This window comes from Carettochelys insculpta, chromosome 22 (genome assembly GCF_033958435.1).
Source record: "Carettochelys insculpta isolate YL-2023 chromosome 22, ASM3395843v1, whole genome shotgun sequence".
In the NCBI taxonomy this organism is placed as follows: Eukaryota; Metazoa; Chordata; order Testudines; family Carettochelyidae; genus Carettochelys; species Carettochelys insculpta.
Window position 1 is genome coordinate 6,264,572 of NC_134158.1, and position 23,820 is coordinate 6,288,391.

At 49.3% G+C, this 23,820-nt stretch overlaps 1 protein-coding gene across 1 annotated transcript in view; it reads left to right on the forward strand.

Moving 5' to 3' along the window:
• Positions 1-12,585: 12,585 nt before the first annotated feature.
• The window catches only part of LOC142024942 (C-type lectin domain family 2 member D-like), a 56,384-nt gene continuing 45,149 nt past the window's right edge, over positions 12,586-23,820 (forward strand). The window contains exon 1 of the mRNA XM_075017319.1: positions 12,586-12,614. The gene's annotated coding sequence lies outside the window, so the exon portion shown is untranslated. The remainder of the gene's footprint in view (positions 12,615-23,820) is intronic.

Here is a 23,820-nt window from a genome sequence, read left to right on the forward strand (position 1 = left end):
CGTTACGAATCATTGGCTGTCTCTACTGTTGGAATAAAGTCTGGATTCTTTATGTGAAGCAACACAGGTTTATTACAAACAGCTAGCAGAGTGATTCTGAACTTGGTTGAGTTTCGGAATGCACTGACAGGCACCAGGTTATGATTGGTTATGCAGAGAGCTGATAGACACAGGGTAGAATAGGAGCAGACAATAAGGAAATGAGCATAATCAATGAACAATCAACGAGCAATCCAGATGAATTAACAAACAATCATGGAGTTACAAAGAGTTTCCGTGTGCAGTTTACAGAACATTTTGTCTATAAATAACAAGTCCGTTGAAGAATGCTGTCGTCAACACCAATGTATAAAGTGATATCTCATCTGTAATTCACTGAAGTGTAAATCAGTGATGGCTCCCCTGGCACCCTGATGTAATCTTCGCTTGGACATGATCATTCATGTTATCTTTACAGAATCAAAGCAAGTGGGCGATGCAGGATCAAAACAGAAGGTAGTGAAAGAATCGTGTCAGTCACCCTTAACTATAAACCAATTTCCCTCCCCACAGGGTCCCTTCCTGGAATGCGGCTGCCTAGGGACTTATTTACATCAACTGGGATGCCCTCCCCAGATGGCTGAGGTGGGAGGGTTTACCAGACTCCGTTTTCAAACAGTGGTTCTTAGCAAATATCATGGCCTACTTCAGAATTTTATCCTCTACTACATTACAAAAATAACTTCAAAGTAAGCAACTTTGAAGTTGAGTGTTTACCCAAACACCCTATTTTGAAGTTAGACTTCAAACTAGGGCACTACTCCCTTCCCATGAATGGAGTAAGGACTTCAAAGTTGAGCTCCCTACTTCAGAGTTAACTTGGCTGAGTTTCAGAATGTGAAGTTAACTTTGAAGTAAGGGAGAATCTGTGTAGGCTCTCTACTAGCCACTTTGAAATAGTGCCTAACTTCAAAGCTAACTTCCTAGTGTACATGCACCCATTGTGTGTGCGCTGCTCTTAAAATAGGGGCTACAAAAAAGTACAGTTTGACATTATTTACGAAGGGCTGCCTTGTATTCACATGTATTGCGGCTCTTGAATTAGTGAGTGTTTTTACCAAATTTGGAAACAATGGCTCTTCTTGTTGCTGATCCCTGACATAGGGCAGCAAGTGAAAGAGATCACTGGGCCCTCACCCAGCAAATTATTTGAGAGAAGCTCTCCTCGGTCTGACCCATAAAAGCTCATGACCCCATCTATAAGGCCATTTCTACACATACCACTTTCTCTGAAAGTGGCATGCTATTAAATGGCCCAAACTATGCTCATGAGGCAGGGATGCAAATTCCCTGCGCCTCGTTAGCGTAAGGTCACATTATTTGGAGTCCGGAAGATGCTCTTACGGACTCCAAAACAACGTGTAGAAGCGTGGTCCCTGGGTGGGCTTCTGGAAGGCAGTCCTCCTTCCGGACGACCCTTCTTTCCAAAAATTTTCGGGCGCCCAGGTCAGAAATCAACATTGCTGCCAGCAGCAGCGCAGAAGGAAGGGCGGTGTGGTACGTTATAGACACTTTCCCTTCTGCTGGGCTGCTGATGGGACTGCTGCCATCTGTGCTTGGTGAGCACAGACAGATGATCTCTAGTCACACACCCAGCTCTGATGGCAGCGCTACTGCCAGGACCAGGGGAGGAGGGAGAATGGGATGGGCTGGTGTTGCCATCCTTCCTTCAGCACTGCTGCTGGTGGTGGGTGGCCAGAGAGCTGCACACAACAGTGGAACAGGGACCGTCCCACTCAACAAGAAGCCCAGACCCAGCCCAGCGCCCCTGCACACCCATACGCTCAGCCCCCGGCTGGAGAGCGCTGCCCTCGGGGAGTGCCAGGTGGCATCCGTCAGGGCAGCAGGTGCTCAGGACCTGTGGCCGTTGGACTCCAGGGAGCCCTCGGGGGGCACTGAGGAGTCCCTGGCCGGTGGGAGCTGCGGGAGGCAGCGGCTGGGCAGCGCTGGCAGGGGTGCGGATGGGGTGTGAGGGGACAGACGGGCGGGTGGGAGGGCGATCTCCTGCTTTCCCTCCCTTGGCAGGCAGCAGCCGGCCGGTGCTGGGAAGCGTGACGCCCCCGCTGGCTCTGTCCTGGGACAGACAATGCTGCTGCTGTGGGGGGGTGCAGTGCCAGACAGGCACCTGGGGATGTCCGTCCATCCATCCATCACTGGCTCTGACAGACGCCTTGGGGGGAACCTGCCCCTCGTGCCCTGGGGCGGGAGGGTGCGCAAACAGCTCTGAGGGGATGGAATGCTCAGGGAAATGGGCGGGAAAGACCGGTTAGTTCCGGTTCCAACTGCCAGCAACTGACCCCCCCTCCACCCCCACAGCTGAGCCTTGATAGGATCTCAGGTGGATGGTTTGGGTTGCCGGGGTTTCACAATCCTAATAAGGAGCAATGGGCCTCCTCCCTCCCCCCAGAGCCTGGCACCCCAGCCCCACCCCCGCTCTAACCCAATCCCTCCCTCCCCCAGAGCCTGGCACCCCCACCCCAACGCTGCTCTAACCCCTCCCCTCCCCTCCGGAGGCTGGGCCTCACTGAGCCACAGCCAGCACCCCCACTGCTTACAGCCACGTGTTTCTCCACGCACTGAGCTATGGACCCAGAGCAACTCTAAGAGGGAGCTGCATGTCAATGGGCAAAGAGCCACATGTGGCTGGAGACAGCTGGGGGTTGGCTGTGGCTATGAGCCGGCGGGGGTTCCTGCAGCCCCAGATGCAGGAGCCATGGTTGAGAGGGCGGGGGACCCCCTGCAGCCCCGCATGTGGGAGCGGCTGTGCGCCGAGGCCGCCTGGCAGCCCCAGCCGTGGGACATGACAATTCTCACATCCAGCGGGACATTTTTGCCTAAATGCAGGACATGGGACTTGCAGTGGGAATCCAGGACAGTCCTGCACGTTACAGGACGTCGGGCAACCCTACCGATAGGCCGACTCCGTTGTGAGTGCGACAAGAGAATGATCAGAGCCACAGATGAGAGATTAAACTGTGTTTAAAACAACCGCTGACACGGGGTGTGGGCGGATCAGCGCTGGGTGTCAAAAATGGCAAGCGCTGCTCCCCCAATGCGTGTGGTAAATAGCAGCTTCGAGCCAATGGGAGCAGTAGCCCCTGTGGACAGTGCAGGGAGGGGTGCTTGGAGCCAGGACTTCCCCCACTGCCCAGCCACCGGGGTGGTGTGGAGACCTCACCCAGGGGCACATGAGGTGTCAGTCTGTCCCTGTCTCCTCCTCACACTCATGTGCCCTGGACAAGGCCACATCCACTGGGGTTAAGTCCCTGCCAGACAGGAACAGAGAGCCACAAAAAATACCGGGACTTTGCAGCCTCCAGGCAGACAAATGGCCTCCATCCCCATTCGCCTGCTGACCATTGTCCTCCTTCTTCATCATCCATGTCCTCCTTGCTGTTATCAGAGGCTGCCGGAGGAGTCCCTTAGGCTCAGACTCTTTGGGAACAATGGCTGGCTGCTGCCATGGAAACCCATGCAGCCACTCAGAGTAGAAGCAGTTTTGTTTGCTGTGATAACACTGAGCATTCACTTGCTTCCTTTGTTTTACAATACGCCTGCCTGAGCTCCGCTATTTTTATGTGTCACTTCTGGGTGTCCCCGGTGTATCTTTTTTCCTTCATGCTCTGTGAGATCTTTGCATATAAGTCTGCATTTCTTTTGCTGCTTCGTAGTATTGCCAGCACAGATTCTTCCCCATCCCCACAGCAATGAGGTTCTAGATTTCCTGCACCCTCCATCCTAGAGCTCATCTGCAACCCTCGGCGTTCATGGCCAGATGCGCTGCTGAGGTGTGCTGCCTACTCCACTCACCACAATGGCCAATCAGGAAATGAAGTTCAAATTTTACCAGACTGTTTCCTGCAGTCCTGGAGAGCAGTGGAGCTGAAATAAGAGGCCAGAGTGGTCACATTAGGGCATTGTGGAACACCTCCAGGAGGCCAAGAACATCGAATTTCACAACGCTTCATCTGCGCTACCTTAAGGTTGACCATGCGAGGTCGAATTTGGCGATACTCCTCGTGAAAAGCAGGAATACAAAATTCAACCTAAGGAACTACTAGGGTGTATCTACACTAGCCGGCTATTTCGAAGTAGCTGGCACAACGTCGAAATAGCATGCGTCACATTTACACACACTGTACGCTATTTTGATGTTCAAATTGACGTTAGGTGGCGAGACGTCGAAATTGCTATTCCTATCTGAAGATGGGAATAGCGCCCTACTTCGAGGTTCAACGTCGAAGTAGGGTGTGTGTAGATGATCCGCGTCCTGCTACATCAAAATAGCGGGGTCCTACATGGTGGCCATCAGCTGAGGGGTTGAGAGACACTCTGTCCAGACCCTGCAGGGCGCTATGGTCGCCGTGTGCAGCAACCCTTAGCCCAGGGCTTCTGCCTGCTGCTGCTGCTGCTGCAGCTGGGGGTCCATGCTGTGTGCACAGGGTCTGCAACCGGTTGTTGGTTCTGTGGACCTCATGCTGTGCAGCCCGAGTGTGTCTAGGAGGGGCCCTTTAAGGGAGTGGCTTGCTCTTGCCCCAGAAGGGCTAGCCCAGCCTGTGACCCCGTCTGCAGGCTTTGCTGACGCTTTATTTTGACAGAGAGCACTTGTGTGTGCGGACGCTCTGCATTTCCTTCCAGGTCGGCTCCTTTCGACGTTCCCCGTCGCTACTTCGACGTCAAACGTCAATGGCACCAGCCCCGGAGGACGTGTAGACGATACGCTTCCAAGTAGCCTATTTTAACGTTCTCACTTCAAAATAGGCTACTTCAACGTAGTGTGTTAGTGTAGACATAGCCCTAAAGTCAGCAGAACAGACTTTGTAGTGTGGACTGATTGCTTAGTAATTTGGGCTGTTACCTCAATTTGACCTAAATGCCTATTGTAGGCCAAGCCTTACACTCTGGCCTCCTAGAAAAGCCCCTTACAACCATTACACCAGGGCGACAACTGCAGCTGAGGCCTTGTCCAGCTGCTGCCTGGGTCTGCATTGGCCCATGGCCCTTGCAGCCAATGAATAGGGGGCGCATGCAACCAGCCAGTTCCCTATCTGAGGCTGCATCTACACTATGAGATAAATTCAAATTTAAGGCAGCTCGATTTTACCAAATGACTGTCTTCACTGTAAATACCATTAGTTCAATTTAGGGACCACTACAATTGATTTAATATCGGTATCATAATATCAGTGGTGGTGGTGTGCGTTGGCAGGGCCAGACTCTGGGGTGTCACGTATGTAGTTGGTAACCTGGAGCTCCCATTTCTGGGGGACGTTCTGAGTTACTTCCAGTGGTGGTGGAGAAAAGGAGATGATCTAATGTTCCAAGTTAAGGTCATCAGCTGTCAGGCCAGGTGTCCCCCGCTCTCCTAGTCTGTGTTCACACCTTTGTTCTAAGCGCAGCGCTTTATCTTTGTCTTTCTTGAATTTCATTTTTCTTCTCTCTGGCCCAGCTCTCCACTTTATCCAGATCCCCCGAATTATGATCCTGGAGATGTAGTGAGACCTTCACGTTCCCCAGCAGTCTCAGCGGACCCACTGGGACATTTGCTTAGAGATCAAGGGGAGAACACAGCCCCTGTGCAGCTCTTGTGCTTGTACTGATTATAGCTGCACTTACAGGCCATCTCCTCCTCCTCGCACCACTGGAAACAACCCAGTTTTGTGCTGGTTTATGCACCACACAGCCTTGGCATGGGAAGCCACAGTGGTTCTGTCTCACCGTGTTGTGTGTGAATCCAGCCCTCTCCTCTGGACCGGGGTGAGCTCTGCGCTGCAGGGAGGAGAACTGGTCAATAGAGGTCGCTGTGTCTCTTGGTTTAGGGAAGGGGTCGGCAACCTCCAGAGCTGCATGCGGTTCTTTACGGACTTCTTTGTGCCTCCCTACGCTTATAACTGCAAAGTCAAAAAACCAAACCCACCAAACAAACAAAAACCCTGATTATTTTCAATAAACACTGAACATCTAAAAGTCCAACAGTGAACAACTCCTGACTAAATAGCAAACAACATGTGATCTTGAACCATTGGATAACTCCTCTTTTAATATGCACAGTGCATTGTGGGATGTGATACTGTGTCTGTGTTTCGATCGTGTTGCTAATAAAAGTCTTGATTCTGAAAAGGAAAAGGAAGCTTGCAGCATTCCTGCTGTGAAGGGCAACACACATTTTAAGAAAGAAAACAGAAGTTAAATGTGAAGTCAAATTGGCATCGCTAAAGTGGGCTTGGGAGTGAGTCAGGAAAACAGTGGTACAAACACACACATGTAAAGTGTGAGGAAATAGAATATGTACAAGGTCTTTGACAGCCCTGCAGGAAATATATCTCATTACAGATCAGTGTGTGTGTGCTGCTCTTAAATAGGGGTTACAAAAAGCATGGTTTGATGTTCTTGATGAAAGACCATCTTGCATTCACACACACTGCAGCTCTTGAATTACTGAGCCCTTTACTGAATTTGAAAATAATGGCTCTTTTCTATTTTGGTTGCCGACCCCCGGGTTAGGGGGTTGCACAGTGAAGCTTAATAGAGACAGAGAACAATGGGGAGCGGGGTAGGCAGCAGAGGCAGCAATGCAGGTGGCGTGGGAGGATGTGACCCCTTTTCCGTTCCTAACTGCCTGCCCTGAGGGGATGGGTAGACCGCAGCTGTGTTGCTCTTTTCTTGCAAGATGCTGTCTGAGTGCTCAGGGAATTGGCTCCCTCTAGCTCTGTCAGCCACAGTGGCTACATCTACACTAGCACACTACGTCGAAGTAGCCTGTTTCTACGTGAGAACATCGAAATAGGCTACTTCAACGCGTATCATCTACACATCCTCCAGGGCTGGTGCCATCAATGTTCAACGTCAAAGTAGCGACGGAGAATGTCAAAAGGAGCCGCCCCAGAAGAAAATGCAGAGTGTCCACATACACAAGTGCTCCCCATCAAAATAAGGGGCCAGCAAAGCCCCAAGCCGCTCCCTTAAAGGGCCCCTCCCAGACACACTCGGCCAGCACAGCATGAGATCCACAGAGCCAACAACTGGTTGCAGACCCTGTGCGTGCAGCATGGACCCCCAGCTGCAGCAGCAGCGGCAGCAGCAGCAGCAGCCAGAAGTCCTGGGCTAAGGGCTGCTGCACATGGCAACCATAGAACCCTGCAGGGGCTGGACAGAGCATCTCTCAACCCCTCAGCTGATGGCTGCCATGGAGGACCCCGCTATTTTGATGTAGCAGGATGTGGATCATCTGCACAGGCCCTACTTCGAAGTTGAACATTGAAGTAGGGTGCTATTCTGGGAATAGCGATTCTGACATCTCACCGCCTAACGTCGATTTCAACGTCAAAATACCATACGGCATGTGTAGACATGACACACGCTATTTCGATGTTGTGCCAGCTACTTTAAAGTAGCCGGCTAGTGTAGATGCACACAGTGTGGCTCAAGGGCTGCACATATCAGGGGCAAAGGGAGCAGTGCTTCCCAGGGTGTTAGCACTCAACCCATCCCCTCTTACTATCACTGGCTACGTCTACACGTGCAGCCAACATCGAAATAGCTTATTTCGATGTTGCGACATCGAAATAGTCTATTTCGATGAATAACGTCTACACGTCCTCCAGGGCCAGCAACGTCGATGTTCAACTTCGACGTTGCTCAGCCCAACATCGAAATAGCCGCAGCGAGGGAACATCTACACGTCAAAGTAGCACACATCGAAATAGGGATGCCAGGCACAGCTGCAGACAGGGTCACAGGGCGGATTCAACAGCCAGCCGCTCCCTTAAAGGGCCCCTCCCAGACACAGTTGCACTAAACAACACAAGATACACAGAGCTGACAACTGGTTGCAGACCCTGTGCATGCAGCATGAATCCCCCGCTGCAGCAGCAGCAGCCAGAAGCCCTGGGCTAAAGGCTGCTGCACACGGTGACCATAGAGCCCCGCACGGGCTGGAGAGACAGCGTCTCTCAACCCCCCAGCTGATGGCTGCCATGGAGGACCCCACAATTTCAACGTTGCGGGACGCGGATCGTCTACACGGTCCCTACTTCGACGTTGAACGTCGAAGTAGGGCGCTATTCCTATCTCCTCATGAGGTTAGTGACTTCGACGTCTCGCCGCCTAACGTCGAAGTTAACTTCGAAATAGCGCCCGACGCATGTAGACGCGACGAGCGCTATTTCAAAGTTGGTGCCGCTACTTCGAAGTAGCGTGCACGTGTAGACGCAGCTACTGTCTCAAAGGCTCCCACAGCCGTCTGCTGCAGCTTGCAGGCTGGTGACTCGCCCCCCAAAACGGATCTGTGAAATTAAAAGTGAAAAAGTCTTCCAACCTTCCGGACCCTGTGAAAGAGCCATTTGAGTAGCAATGAAACCATTTAGCAGGCACGTGCCAACCCTGAATTTACTGCCCAAAGTAGTTGTGTGTTACTCTGTCTACGGAACCTTAGTTTAAAATGTGCTTTAAACATGTTGTTAGCTTGTGGTTGAAGCTTATAAAATGACATGTCTAAAAAAATCCTTTCATAGACATTTAGCTGTCCTATCTGAGGTTGCTGTTTCCCTCTATTCAGCACTGGTGAGGCTACATCTGGAGTATTGTGTCCAGTTTGGGGCCTCCTAGTACTGAAAGGATGTGGATGTGCTGGAGCAGGTTCAGTGGAGGGCAACAAAAATTATTAAGGGGCTGGAGTGCATAACCTCTGAGGATAGGCTGAGGGATTTGGGCTTGTTTAGTTTACAGAAGAGAAGACTGAGGGGTGATTTAATAGCAACCTTCAACTTCCTGAAGGGGGGCTCTAGAGAGGATGGAGAGAAACTGTTTTCAGTGGTGTCAGATAGCAGAACAAGGAGCAATGATCTGAAGTTACAGGACAGTAGGTTGGAAATTAGGAAAAACTACTTCACCAGGAGGGTGGTGAAGCACTGGAATGTTTTGCCTAGAGCGGTGGTGGATTCTTCATCCCTTGAGATTTTTAAGTCCTGGCTTGTCAGGGTCCTGGCTGGGATGACTTAGTTGGGGTTGGTCCTGCTTGAAGCAGGGGGCTGGACTAGATGACCTCCTGTGGTCCCTTCCAGCCTTAGGGTTCTATGATTCTATGATTCACAATTAGCCATAAAGGCTTGAATCTTCAGCCATATAGTATTTTTAAATAAATGCTTCAAAATACACATTTTAATTTTATTTGCTAATTTCTACTTACTCCCAAAGTCTTCCTGCCTTTTCTGTCCATCCCTCCTCTCATTGCAACCCTCGCTTTGAAGAGAGCCCTTAAAAAGACAATATTCCTTTTCTGGCAGATAACTGGGAAAAATGAGCTTATCTTTCCTGTGACTCTTTGATGAACTAGTTGTAAGGGAATCCTCCAGCAAATCAGTACCTTATTAAGATATACAATGCTCTGTTATGCCTAAAATCTTTGGAAACATATTTTTAACATAATCATATGGTGAAATTTCATAAGTATGTCTGTTGCTATAAAGATCACACACAATAAATTAGTGAAACAAAAAAGCAGTAAAGTAGCACTTTAAAGACTAACAAAATAATTTGTCAGGTCATGAGCTTTTGTGGAACAGACCCACTTCTTCAGATCATAGCCGTACCAGAAGAGACTCAATATTTAAGGCACAGAGAACCAAAAATAGTAATCAAGGTTGACAAATCAGAAGAAAAATGATCAAGATGAGGAAATCAGAGAGCAGAGGTGTGGGGCGGGGTCAGGGTCGGGGTCGGGGGTGGGGGTGGGGGTGGGGGGGCAAATCAAGAATTAGATTAAGCCAAGTATACAAGAAAGCCCTGAAAGTGTCCCAGAAACTTTGCATCCCGGTTCAAACCACGCGTTAATGTGTCGAATTCAAATATGAAAGAGAGTTCATCAGCCTCCCTTTCAAGAGTGTTGTGAAAATTCCTCTTCAGTAAGATGCAAACTTTAAGTCATTAACAGACTGGCCCACTCCATTAAAATGTTGGCTGACTGGTTTGTGAGATCAGGAGTGTTTTTATGACTGTTTTGTGCCCATTAGCTCTTTGTCTAAGAAAGTTTGAAGTCTGTCCAATATTGAAAGTATGTGGGCATTGTTGGCACTTAATGGCATATATGATGTTAGTTGAGGAACATGAGAATGTGCCCGTGATTCTGTGACTAACCTGGTTAGGTCCAGTAGCAGGATCTCCAGAATAGATATGTGGCCAAATAGATATGTGGATAAATCAGTGCTCCCTTTTTCTAACAGCAACGACTTTTGTCCCGAACATACTAAACCCCTCTAACTGACTTATTTATAACAGTGCCTTTCTTTCAGTGTGTTAACTCTTTAGTAATCCCTCATGAAGGCTTAAGAGCACATTTATAACATAAAGTCAGCTTAGAAATCCTGATTAAGGAAATAATCTCAGAGGGCTGGCTGTGTTAGTCTGCAGTGTCATCTGATGAAGTGGGTCTTACCCACCAAAGCTCATCACCTAATAAGCAAATGTGTCTGTTTTTACGTTGCTACAGGACTACTTGGTTTTTTGATTAAGAAAATGTAAATCGGGGAGAGCTGCATAGTGTTATACCTTCTATGACGAGATAACAAACTCTGTGGACATGGGGAAGTCAGTGGATGTGATATACCTTGACTTCAGCAAGGCTTTTGATCTGGTCTCCCACAACATTCTTGTCCATAAGTTAAGGAAATATGGATTGGATCCTTGGACTAGAAGATGGATAGAAAGCTGGCTTGATGGTCGGGCCCAATGGGTAGTGGTCAATGGCTGGATGGTGGTCTGTTTCAAGCAGAGTGCCTCAAGGCTCAGTTCTGGGGCTGGTGTTATTCAACATCGTTATTAATGACCTGGATGAGGGACTGGATTGCACCCTCAGCAAGTTTGCGGATGACACAAAACTAGGGGGAGAGGTAGATTTGTTGGATGGTAGAGAGAGAATCCAGAGGAACCTGCATAAATTGGAGGACTGGGCCAAAAGAAATATGATGCGGTTCAAGAAGGAGAAGTGTAGAGTCCTGCATCTGGGGCGGAAGAATCCCAAACATTGTTACAGGCTGGGGACCGACTGGCTCAGCAGCAGTATGCTGGAAAGGGACCTGCGGGTTATGGTGGATGACAGGCTGGCTATGAGTAAACAGTGTGCCTTTGTAGCCAAGAAGGCTAATGGCACACTAGGATGCATTAGGAGGAGCAATTTGAGCAGATCTAGAGAAGTAGTTATTCCTCTCTATTCGGCACTGGTGACGCCACTTCTGGAATATTGTGTCCAGTTTTGGGCCCCCCAGTATAAAAAGGATGTGGATTTGCTGGACCAGGTTCAGCAAAGGGCAGCAAAAATTGTTAAGGGTCTGGAGCCCAAGGCCAATGAGGATAGGCTGAGAGATTTGGGCTTGTTCAGTTTACAGAAGAGAAGACTTAGAGGTGATTTAATAGCAGCCTTCAACTTCCTGAAAGGGAGCTCTAAAAAGGAGGGTGAGAAACTGTTCTCAGTGATGTCAGCTGGCAGAACAAGGAGTAATGGTCAGAAGTTGAAGAGGGAGAGGTGTAGGTTAGATATTAGGAAAAACTACTTCACCAGCCAGGTGGTGAAGCACTGCAATGCTTTGCCTGGAGAGGTGGTGGACTCTCCATCCCTTGAGGTTTTTAAGTCCCAGCTGGACAAGGTCTTGGCTGGGATGACTTAGTGGGGGTTGATCCTGCTTGAAGCAGAGGGCTGGACGAGATGACCTCCTGAGGTCCCTTCCAGCCCTGTGATTCTGTGATTTTGTAACCATAACCTTTTAATGTTGTATTCAGCAGGACAGCTGACTTGCCCATACAACAAAGCTTTGGGAGTAAATCTCTGAGCCCCTGTATGGACTACCTCTGTGGACCAGGTTATCCCTTTATTCACAGCCCTTGGGAACTCATTTGCAGGATGCCAAGTTTCCTCTCTTCTGTGGTTTTGAGAGGGTTACGCTCTTCATGGAAAAACAATCAGGAGGCTAGAGGGCCCAGCCTGGTAGCTGGGCTAAACAGGCCGGTCAGGATAATACAGTAAGATCTTTCACATGCGGCATTCTGTTATCCAGAACGCTCACATCACCGGCCTCTTAACCATCAGTAGATTTTAGTTACAGTTTCCATAAGTGCAGCATCGAGAAAATAATACAGATAAATACAGAAAATCCAGTATGTTCGCAGTGTACAGTGCTGCTGGTAAATAAAGTCCTCTGCAGATGTTTGTGTTTGTTTCATAAGAGCTAATCTTGTTTTTCTTTGGTGTTCTGCATTGCCAGGTGTTCCTCTCTATTCCCCAGAAATTATTTGACTATCTGGCAACCTCCTGCTCCCGTGGCTGCTGGACATGAGTTTCCTGTACAGAATAATTTCCATTCGTCTATTCCTCTTCCAAGCTTCTGCATCCCTGAGTAATTCATCAGTTAGTTCCCTTTGTGCTCCTCACCTCCCTGCCCTCCTCCCTGAGAGCCAGAGTGAATGGTAGTGAGCAGAGAATGGGAGGAGGGGCTAAAATCGCCAGTCTATGCTGGAGAGACGCACTGCAGGAGCAGAGCTGGTCCATTTCTGCCAGGAGCTGGCTGCAGCTATGTGGGATCAAGGTAAGTGGTGCGTTTTGTCCTGGGGATGAGGGAGAAATAGCGGCTTTCCTAAAGGAACGGTGGTGGTGGTGTCGGATACAAAGAGGGATCCCCCCCGCACACTGCCCCAAACCTCCCAGGGCTGAGAAAAGGCTCTGAGAGTTTGACATGCGGAGGGAGCAGATGCAAGGAGGAAAGATGCAGGATTCAGGGTGGGGAATTGGCCTGGCTGCATCCCACTGCGGCAATGCTGAGCTGCACCCCACATCCCCCAGAAAAAGGGGTGGGCGGCCCACACTATGGCGGGGGGCGGGGGGCGGATGCTGGCCAGGTAGCCACACAGCCGGGCTATGGTGGATTTGCTGAATCACCTCCCTTCCCCTGGGGCTTCGTGTGGGGGGAGCTGCACCTGTAACCTGCTCTGATGGGCTGGGGAAGGACAGGTAGGGGTCTCAGCCTTGTGGGGGAGCAGTTTGGGAACAGTAGCGAGGGGGTCGGTGGGTTGGGAATGAGGAGGAGGCCCCAGATTGGAGGGGTGTGGCAGGAGGGGAGAAGGAGAAGGCTCATTCCGCGGGGAAGGCAGACAGCGGGGGGGCTCTGGTTCCGCGCTGGCAGGTGCGTCTGGAGCTGGTGGGAGGTGGGCTGGGTGTGGGGCTGGGAGGAGGAGGTGGAGGTCTGTTTGCACAGTGAGGGCCTGAGCTAGGTGTGCTAAGGGGCTGGAGAGAAGGGGGCAAGCCCCCCATCTTCCTCTGCTCTGGGAATTCCCACCCAAAATCCCATTTTCAGTGAGGCTCCAGAGTTGTGAAATATTTCCTCACCAAGCAACTGATATCCCTGACTGTCTGGTAGGTGAGGGACACAGACATGAACTGATAAGCCCACGGTCAAGCCAGCAGCCTGTGACGTCCTTGCTAGGAACTAGACAGAGATCTCCTGCCTGGCACAGCTGTTTTGTCCCTGCTCTTTGTAGGGAGTGAGGGGTAAGAGACAGGATCAAGAAAATGTACCCAGCGTTGTTCGGATCGTTAATGCAATCAGTTTGTGTTGTTTGGAAAATGAAAGGAAAATGTCCACGCTGCATTTCAGTCATTGCTCTGGGACGGGGATGGGGATGAGGATGAGGATGAGGGTTCAGGATGTAGCTCCCCTGGGCAGAGAGAACAACCTCCACCCTCTCTCACTGCAGCAGCTTGGGACCAGGAGAGAAGAACCTCTCAGTGGGGGCTGTGGCTCCAGTGGGCACAGCCGAGGGAGGAGCGTAGGTCCCCTCTGTGCTCCCCAGCCAGAGTGCCATTCAACCTGTCCAGACTACTGTCCCCTTTGCAGGAGTCAGATTTGTTTTGCATCCCACCACGTTAACACCTCACTTAAAAACTACAGGTTGAAACTCTCTTGTCCAGGACCCTGGGTTGCCGGACGAGAGAATTTGATGGACCATGGGAGGTCAATATTGTTTAGCACATTACCAACGCTCCTACTGCTTACTGGGCTCATAGAAGACACTTAGGGGTAAATTACAGCTAAGAGCAACACAGAACGCTGACAGCCAGGACTGGTGGCTGGAAACAAACTTTATGGGACCACGGAAAACTTGGGCACACCCAGGATAAGTGGTCATCCAGCTGAGTAAAATCATGCTGGATTATGGAGTTTGCCAGATGACAGAGGTCCGGATGAGAGAGGTTCAACCTGCATTTACAAAAATATGCGAAAATATCCCATAAGACCACTACTGAAAACTCGCTGACTTTCTGCCATTTTGTTATCCAATAAACGAGTTGGAATGTAATATTGCACTTCCATTTCAGTGTAAGGCATAGGAAGCAGTAGAAACAAGTCATTGTCTGAATGAACTTTTAGAGCGTCTACACATATTTGTATCCCCAAATTAGCAATTGTTCAACCTTCGGTCCCACCCCAGGGCTTCGGTGTCCACAATACACAATGAAGGCCTGAGTCCCACCTATGTCCCAGACTTCCTAGTGACCCGCGTGACAAAGAGTGGGTGGGTGGGTGGGTGTATGAAACTCATACTGGGTGTGCGGTTCCTGTTGAGGGTAGTCTTGGTGAGCAAGCTATGGTCATTTGTAAGCTAGGAGACCAAGTGACATCTCTGCTGGGCTGAGACCCAGACAAAGGGAGAGGTGGAGCATTTTTTGAATTAGAAACTGTGGCAGTTAAGGGAGAGTGGTCGGAAGGCTGGAGGGGAACAGCAGCAGGCCTCAGGTTGGAGGGGATCTCCAGGCCTCAGGTTTCCTCTGAGGGCTCTTGTTCCCCACCCCACCCCCCATATGGGCTGGACAGACCACTTCTGGTTGTTGTACTGATGAGACTGTGCCGCGATGTATCCTTGTTGCCTCATAAATTTCTTGTCCTGCTGAGTGGGAATCACTACAGTCTGCGGATGGGATGCAGAGCTTGGGGACTCCGGAGCCCCATTACACCCTGCAAAAATGTGGCCGCTGTAGCCCTGTGTTTGTGGTGCAGTGTGGGAAATCTTGACTGTCCAGGGAGGACAGAGAAAGTCGGCCTGTGGGATTCTTTGGTTGGACTGCCAGAGCAGGAACCCAGTCAGGCTGAGTCTATGCTGCAAAGCGATCAGGCTTGAATCCTGGATCCCAGCTTGCATCTGACTTAGACCGTCCACCCCAGCAGAGTCCCTGGTCCAAGCCCTGGATTAGCCTGATTTAAGTAGGAGTTATAACTAGGCTTGGCCAACATTGGGCATGACTTTCATAAGTTTGGTTGGTCATACTGAGGATTGTTTTTAGGCATTTATAAAACAAGTTTGTTATCATAATCCATGTTTGCAGCTGTACAGAATTATGGGTATTAAGCTGTTTAAATATCTCTCCCTATTGACTCATTCACCGTTGTGGAAAATTTTAACTCAGGAGTCAGAAAACAGTAAACAGCAACCGATGTTGACATGGAAAGAGTTAGAACTTTATAACCCCGAAAACATGAATTTCAGCATCCCAGGTCAAAATATAGCAACGGCCACCAAACAATGGCTTATTTGTTTTCATGCAGAATTTCCCTTATTTGCCTGTCTCTGTCAGTCTCTATAATTGTTGATGGAAATATTTTGACATTTTATTTACATACAGTGACACTGACATTTGTTGACATAGGCTAGGCCTGTTGGCAATCCATGAATGGCTCACAGAGGGAAACTGGGTGGGAGTTAAAGAGACTTAGGGTGCGTATACACTTGCCAGCTACTTTGAAGTAGCTGGCACAACGTCGAAATAGTACACATTGTGTCTACATGCACCGTACACTATTTCGATGTTGAAATCAACGTTAGGCAGTGAGACATCGAAATCGCTATTCCTATCCGAAGATGGGAATAATGCACTACTTCGATGTTCAGATCCAAAGTAGGGCGTGTGTAGACGATCTGCGTCCCGCTACATCGAAATAACAGGGTCCTCCATGGCGGCCATCAGCTGAGGGGTTGAGAGACGCTCTGTCCAGCCCCTGCGGGGCTCTATGGTTGCCGCGTGCATCAGCCCTTAGCCCAGGGCATCTGGCTGCTGCTGCTGCTGCTGCTGCTGCAGCTGGGAGTCCATGGTGTGTGCACAGGATCTGCAACCAGTTGTCGGCTCTGGATCTCATGCTGTGCAGGCTGAGTGTGTCTGGGAGGGGCCCTTTAAGGGAGCGGCTTGGGGCTTTGTTGGCCCCTTATTTCGACGGAGAGCGCTTGTGTGTGTGGACACTCCACATTTCCTTCTGGGGCGGCTCCTTTCGATGTTCCCCATTGCTACTTCGACGTTGAACATCGATGGCACCAGCCCTGGAGGATGTGTAGACGATACGTGTTGAAGTAGCCTCTTTCGATATTCTTACGTCGAAATAGGCTACTTCGACGTAGTGTGCTAGTGTAGACGTAGTCTTAGTGAAGCCTGGAAAGTGGGTGGGGCCCTGCATGGAAGAGGCCGTCAGTCCTTTCTGCAGTCCAGGCTGTTACCTTATTTCCACGAGAGAGCACCGCAGCGTTACACTTCTACATATTTTGTTAAATGCCCCTGTTGGATTAAAGGAAAAGGGGAACTGGCTTTCAAGCTCACACCCACCCACACTCAACTTCCTGCACTCACACCGGTGAACTCACGCAGGTGAGGAGTTGCAAAGGGACAACGGAGGACTGTCTGCCTGCAGTCATGAATCCAGGGTGGGGCAAGCTGATCCTACGGCTCCCTAGCTCCCTTGTCAGCATGGTATTCAGGTATAGTTAGTACCACCCATCCTGAGGAGAGAGGGAGGGGCCCAGGTTCCTCCTGCCTCCCCAGCCAGCCAAGATTAACTCCAGCAGAAAGGTGATGGCAAGAAGAACCCCCTTATTTCTTTGCACCCATCTTTTTATGGGTTTCAGTCCGTAGCTCCTGTCCTGTCCCACTGCCCCAAGATGTTGTATGACCATGAGTCATCAGCTAACAGCAGATGGGGCTTTGATCTTCTCTTGATCTTCTGTTTCTCTTTCCTGGCTGGATTCTTTTGCAGGGCTCAGTCCTACTGTTCTCTGGCTATCCAGGTGCTGCCAGCAGCCGGTTGTCTAGACAAGCTGCTTTCAGGGACTGAATCCATTGGGCCACACCCACATTCACACTTTCCTCCCTCACAAACAAAATGTAACTCCATAGAACAGAGCTCAGTCTGTAAAACAAAGCTACAAGAGGTATTAGCAAAGTACCTGTACTCTTATACAAAAGCTAAACTACTCCAGCTCGGCTGCAGTATTTCTTACAGAAATTCACACTCCCTTATCATGGTGAGATGTTACAATAGCTAACAGGTTATACGGGTGATGACTATTGCAAAGCTTACAGAAAGTGGCACTTCAGAGGGGCCAGGACAACTCCACCTTTACCACCCCACATCGACAGACCTGAATGTGTATCTCTTTGTTACCCCAGTTTGCGTCCTTGATCCACAAAATGTCTCTCTTCTCTCCCTCTCCCTCTCTGTTCCCCTCCATGGTGTCCCTAGTATGTATATGTGTGCCTTGCATGTGTGTGTGTGCGTGCACACGTGTGTGCCCTTCACACTCACCCCTTATGTGGGTGTTCTCCCTAAGTGTGTACTGCAGGAGGATTTCATAATGGATGAAAGAGGGCCAGATTTCACTGCTGTGTACACCTGTGAGAGGGGAGACTCAGCAATCCAAGCTGTGTGCATCTGTCTGTTTCTCCCTGTGGATAAAAGGAAACAAAACCACATCTCCTGACTGGCTGCTTGGCTCCATCTCAGACACGTCCCATCCCTAGGTCAAAGCACTTTTGCTTCTCTGCTTTTTGAAGGTCGTTTGTTGCTTCCCTCCCCCCTCCACCACCACATCCTCCCAGTTGTGGCCACACCCACCCCTGCACACCGGACAGAACAATCTCTCTGTTTGTGTCTGTTCTCATCCTCCCTCCCATTGCTGCTTGGATCTACGGTCATTCGGAGCGGCTCCTAAGCCAAACTAAGGACAGCCAGACAGGGGCTTGCCTCTGGTTAGCTATCCTGGGGTTCATGCTAAGTTTTTCCATCCATGGGCAGAATAAATTTTATGCACCAAGGCATGTGTGGATGGGCACCACTGGTAGAAGCATGTGGTGGTCTGTGGGCGCTCTGCTAATCAGCTGGGCAGCACCTGAATCGCTCCTGGGAGGCTGTTCGAGCACTCAACTGCCAGGGAACGCTGCCTCTCAGCTCCCTAAGAGCGACGTTGGCCCAGGGCTCAGGTGTCTTTATTTGGCATGTAGCAAACCTACTTTCAGTTGATCAGAGTCAAGTGCAGAGGGCAGATACAGGGCGTATTGCACATCCAAAGGGACCCAGCCAAGCTCTTCCTTTATACACCTGCATGTGTTACGTTCCCCGTGCATCGCTTCCTGGTTTGGGGTTGGCTTCGCTCCTTTGCAGGAACCAGCCCCAGCACCCTCTACCTACGCACTAATTCAGCTTTACTCTCTCCTTCATATTCACCCTCCCAACCTCTCTCGCCTGTCTTTTTCTTGTTCAGAAACAGTTCCCAGTGTGCTCTGCCTCTTGTCTTAGCTAGATCAGACAGCCTTGCTTTCCGCTTACTGTCCCATTTCCTTATCTGATTACAACTGACCTCGTTACTGAGTAACCCTCCCTTCCAAGAAATGAACCCCCCCTTCTCTCCATTGATTCATTACTCACATCAAGCCAGGCCTGGGAGTTGTGCTGGCTCCTCACAGGACAGACGTGTTCCCTCTAATGTTTTCCAGCCAAGGGCAGAATTAATTGTATTATGTGCACCCAGGCATGTGGAGACATGCACCACCACTAGGAACACACACTGCCAGATGTGGGTGCTCTGCTCATCAGCTGGGTGGCACCTCAACCTCTCAAGAGCAGCCGCCCAAGCACCCAGCTTACAGGGAACCCTGTGCTCAGCCCCTTTCAAATCCTTTTCTGTCCCCAGCTGCCCTGGGGCCCCACCCAGCCTGACGCATGGGGGCAGAAACAGATCACACACACACACCCCCGCCATATGTTCATTGTGGACGGGGCTCTCTTCCAGGCCCCCTTCCTCACTCACACCCATTCTGACTCTCCTGCTGGAGCAGGGAAGGGCTGCAGAAGTACACGCAGGAACTAAGATCCCTGGGGAGAGGGACTCCGGAGAAGTACCACCATCCAGGGCGGGGGGGGGAGCAAACTTTTTACATTGGGTCCCATGTTTCATCCCTGCAATTAGCAGAGCTCCTGTCTAATGTTATCCAGACCGACGGAAATTTCAGTTATGTTCATATGACAAATACCCCCTGCAGGAAGTGTAAATATAACGCACACACCTTGGTGCGGTTCACAGCCCCATGTGGAGGCACCTGGATCACTTCACACAGAGAACAAACAAGTCTCTGCTGCAGCCTTAGTTAAGTGCCAGCTGGCTTTTAGCTCAAACTTCGGAGGCTCATGCACCCAGGTTCCAGGTTTGCGCCCACCGGTGGCTAGTTATGTGAAAAGAAAAAACCCCTTATGAATCAGCGTATAAATGTGAATACACAGACATAAAAGCAGTAACAGATTTCAACATTTTTAATGAGACAGATGAGCCTGGGACCCAACAGCCAATTGTGCTGGCCCCCCTTAGACAATTTCACCCCCTTGCCTGAGGGAGCCCACCCCAACTTTGTGCACCCAGACCTAGGGAAATATGCAAAAACTGGTTTTCACCAGCCTCAGTCACTCATTTATCTTCTGCAGATGCTTTTTGCCCCTTTTATACCCTAGCAACTAAATGCAAACATCTGCCGTGACATGCAAAATGGCTGTGAGCTGTTAGGCCAGCCAAGCGCTCCAAGCAATAGATGCATGAGATTCTGTCCTGTTCCTCGTGTTTTTTAAACAAGTTCTTGGCCAATTTCTTATTATGGAGCCAGTTTTTCTTCAGCACAGGAGTCTTCATGGGGGCTGGACACAGTTTTAGTCAGAGGCTCTGCAAAGAATAGCTCTGCCCAGGCCTGGGGCCCGTTCAGTTTCTAAAAGTGGACGACATCCAGGGGGCTGGGGCCAGTGGGCTAGAAACCAGAGAGTTAGAACTGAAAACATCATAAACGTTAAAGTAATTATTCAGGCAGAAACTCAGCCGGCCAGCCAGTTAAAGAAACTCCTTCTGAAATCTTTATTGTTCCAGTAATTGATGGCTTCTGTGGGGGTGGGGGTGGGGGTGGGGAGTTTTAATATCCACCAAAGAAGAAATTTAATTCACTGCTTTTCCGTTGAGGAGGCGCATCATCGTTAATAACACTTCAACCGTATTTTGTTACCATGCTTTCCTCTCTTGTTAACGGCCCTGAGAGGCTGCAGGTTGATGGCTTGAGAGACAGGAGGAATCAGCCCCCTTGAAACCACTACAACAAAACTCCCAACAGATGCTTCCTGTCGGTTGTCCCGCTGTCCCCAAATGGAGAAACCCTCCCAACCAACTCTTGGTTCAGCAGAAGCCAACTGAAAAGTCAAATAAATAGGATCTAAGTTCTTCCAGTTGTTAATTTAATTTGAGTAAACAGTGTGCCCTTGTAGCCAAGAAAGCTAACGGCATACTGGGGTGCATTAGGAGGAGCATTTCGAGCAGATCTACTGAAGTAGTTACTCCTCTTTATTCGGCACTGGTGAGGCCACATCTGGAATATTGTGTCCAGTTTTGGGCCCCCCAGTATAAAAAGGATGTGGATTTGCTGGAGCAGGTTCAGCGAAGAGCAACAAAAATGATTAAGGGTCTGGAGCACAAGACCTATGAGGATAGGCTGAGGGATTTGGGCTTGTTTAGTTTACAGAAGAGAAGACTTAGAGGTGATTTAATAGCAGCCTTCAACTTCCTGAAGGGGAGCTATAAAAAGGAGGGTGAGAAACTGTTCTCAGTGGTGTCAGATGGCAGAACAAGGAGTAATGGTCAGAAGTTGAAGAGGGAAAGTTGTAGGTTAGATATTAGGAAAAACTTCTTCACCAGGCAGGTGGTGAAGCACTGGAATGCTTTGCCTAGAGAGGTGGTGGATTCTCCATCCCTTGAGGTTTTTAAGTCCCGGCTGGACAAGGTCCTGGCTGGGATGACTTAGTGGGGGTTGATCCTGCTTGAAGCAGGGGGCTGGACGAGATAACCTCCTGACGTCCCTTCCAGCCCTATGATTCTGTGATTCTGCGTACCATGCACCAAATAGTAAAGTAACACAGGATATTTTTGTAAATTGTTGATCGGTTTCCGATAGCTACAAAACTCCTACAGAATAATGTGTAAAAAGAATTCTTTCCCTTCTAAACCATTAACACCTGTGCAAAGAGGAGCAGCCAAACTCCCTACGCTCTCCTTATTTCTCCCATCACCTCACTTTTTTCCACCTCTTCTCAGAGGGTGGGGGGCTGTGGCTCTGAGGGATGGCACAGGCATAAAGAATAGAGAGGGTGTGGGCGGGGGGGGGAGGCTGCCTCCACAAGGGGGCTTTCCACCTGCCACACCTGTCTAAAGCTGCGTCTACACGTGCACGCTACTTCGAAGTAGCGGCACCAACTTCGACGTTAGGCGGCGAGACGTCGAAGTCACTAACCTCATGAGGAGATAGGAATAGCGCCCTACTTCGACGTTCAACGTCGAAGTAGGGACCGTGTAGACGATCCGCGTCCCGCAACGTCGAAATTGCTGGGTCCTCCATGGCGGCCATCAGCTGGGGGGTTGAGAGATGCTCTCTCTCCAGCCCCTGCGGGGCTCTATGGTCACCGTGGGCAGCAGCCCTTAGCCCAGGGCTTCTGGCTGCTTCTGCGGCAGCTGGGGATCTATGCTGCAGGCACAGGGTCTGCAACCAGTTGTCAGCTCTGTGTATCTTGTGTTGTTTAGTGCAACTGTGTCTGGGAGGGGCCCTTTAAGGGAGCGGCTGGCTGTTGAGTCCGCCCTGTGACCCTGTCTGCAGCTGTGCCTGGCATCCCTATTTCGATGTGTGCTACTTTGACGTGTAGACGTTTTTAAACTAGAGCAGTTTTTAAACTAAGAGGTGGGGGAAAGCCGATTGGTGCGGGGGAGCACCTGGATCGGACAGAGACTTCTCTTACACGAGGCTCCATAGACAGGGATTCCCTAGAAGTTAGTCAGATAGGGAACGTGGGAAATAATATATGGGCAAGATCAGATGTGAAACAATCGTGCATAAAAAAATCCAACGCGTCTGTGAAAGGCGGACATATAAATAGTGGTAGTTTTCTAACATGCTTTTACACTAATGCTAGGAGTCTGTCTAATAAGATGGGTGAACTGGAGTACCTCATATCAAAGGAGGAAGTTGACATAATAGGCATCTCAGAAACATGGTGGAATGAGGAAAATCAGTGGGACACTATCATACCGGGATATAAATTATATCGGAAAGACAGAACAGGTCGTGCGGGTGGCAGAGTGGTACTATATGTGAAGGATAATATAGAATCAAATGAAGTAAAAATCCTAAAGGAATCAAAATGTTCCATAGAATCATTATGGATAACAATTCATTCCTCTAATATGAATATGGCATTAGGAATATATTACCGACCACCTAACCAGGACAGTGATAGTGATGCTGAAATGATGAGGGAGATTAGAGAGGCTATCAAAATAAAAAACACAGTAATAATAGGAGATTTCAATTATCCCCATATTGATTGGGTGCATGTCACCTCAGGACGGGATTCAGAGATTAAATTTCTTGATGCCTTAAATGACTGCTTCTTGGAGCAGCTAGTACAGGAACCCACAAGGGGAGAGTCGATTCTCGATCTAGTCTTGACTGGAACGCAGGATCTGGTCCAAGAGGTAACTGTTACTGGACCGCTTGGAAATAGTGACCACAATATAATAACTTTTAATATTCCTGTGTTGGGAAGAACACCGCAGCGGTCAAACACTCTGGCATTTAATTTCAAAAAGGGGAATTACACTAAAATGAGGAAGCTAGTTAAACAGAAACTAAAAGGTAGAGTAATTAAACTAAAATCCCTGGAAGCTGCATGGAAACTGTTTAAAGACACCATACTAGAGGCCCAACTTAAATGTATACCCCAAATAAAAAAACACAGTAAGAGACCTAACAAAGAACCACCATGGCTAAACAGCCATGTTAAAAAGGCAGTGAGAGAGAAAAGGGCAGCTTTTAAAAAGTGGAAGTCAAATCCTAGTGAGGAAAATAGAAAGGAACATAAACACTCCCAAATTAACTGTCATAATGTAGTAAGAAAAGCCAAAAAAGAGTTTGAGGAACAGCTAGCCAAAAATTCAAAAAACAATAGTAAAATGTTTTTTAAATACATTAGAAGCAGGAAGCCTGCTAAAAAAGCAGTGGGGCCCTTGGATGATAAAGATATAAAAGGAGCGATCAAGGAAGACAGTGCCATTGCGGAGCGATTAAATGATTTCTTTGCTTCAGTCTTCACGGCTGAAGATGTTACAGAGGTTCCTAAATCTGAGCCAGCCTTTTTAGGCAACAAATCTGAGGAACTCACTCAGATTGAAGTGACATTAGAGGAGGTTTTGGAATTAATTGATAAGCTGAATAGTAACAAGTCTCCAGGACCAGACGGCATTCACCCAAGGGTTCTGAAAGAACTCAAATGTGAAATTGCGGAGTTATTAACAGTGGTTTGTAACCTATCCTTTAAATCCACTTTGGTACCAAATGACTGGAAGACGGCCAATATAACACCAATATTTAAAAAAGGCTCTAGAGGAGATCCTGGCAATTATAGA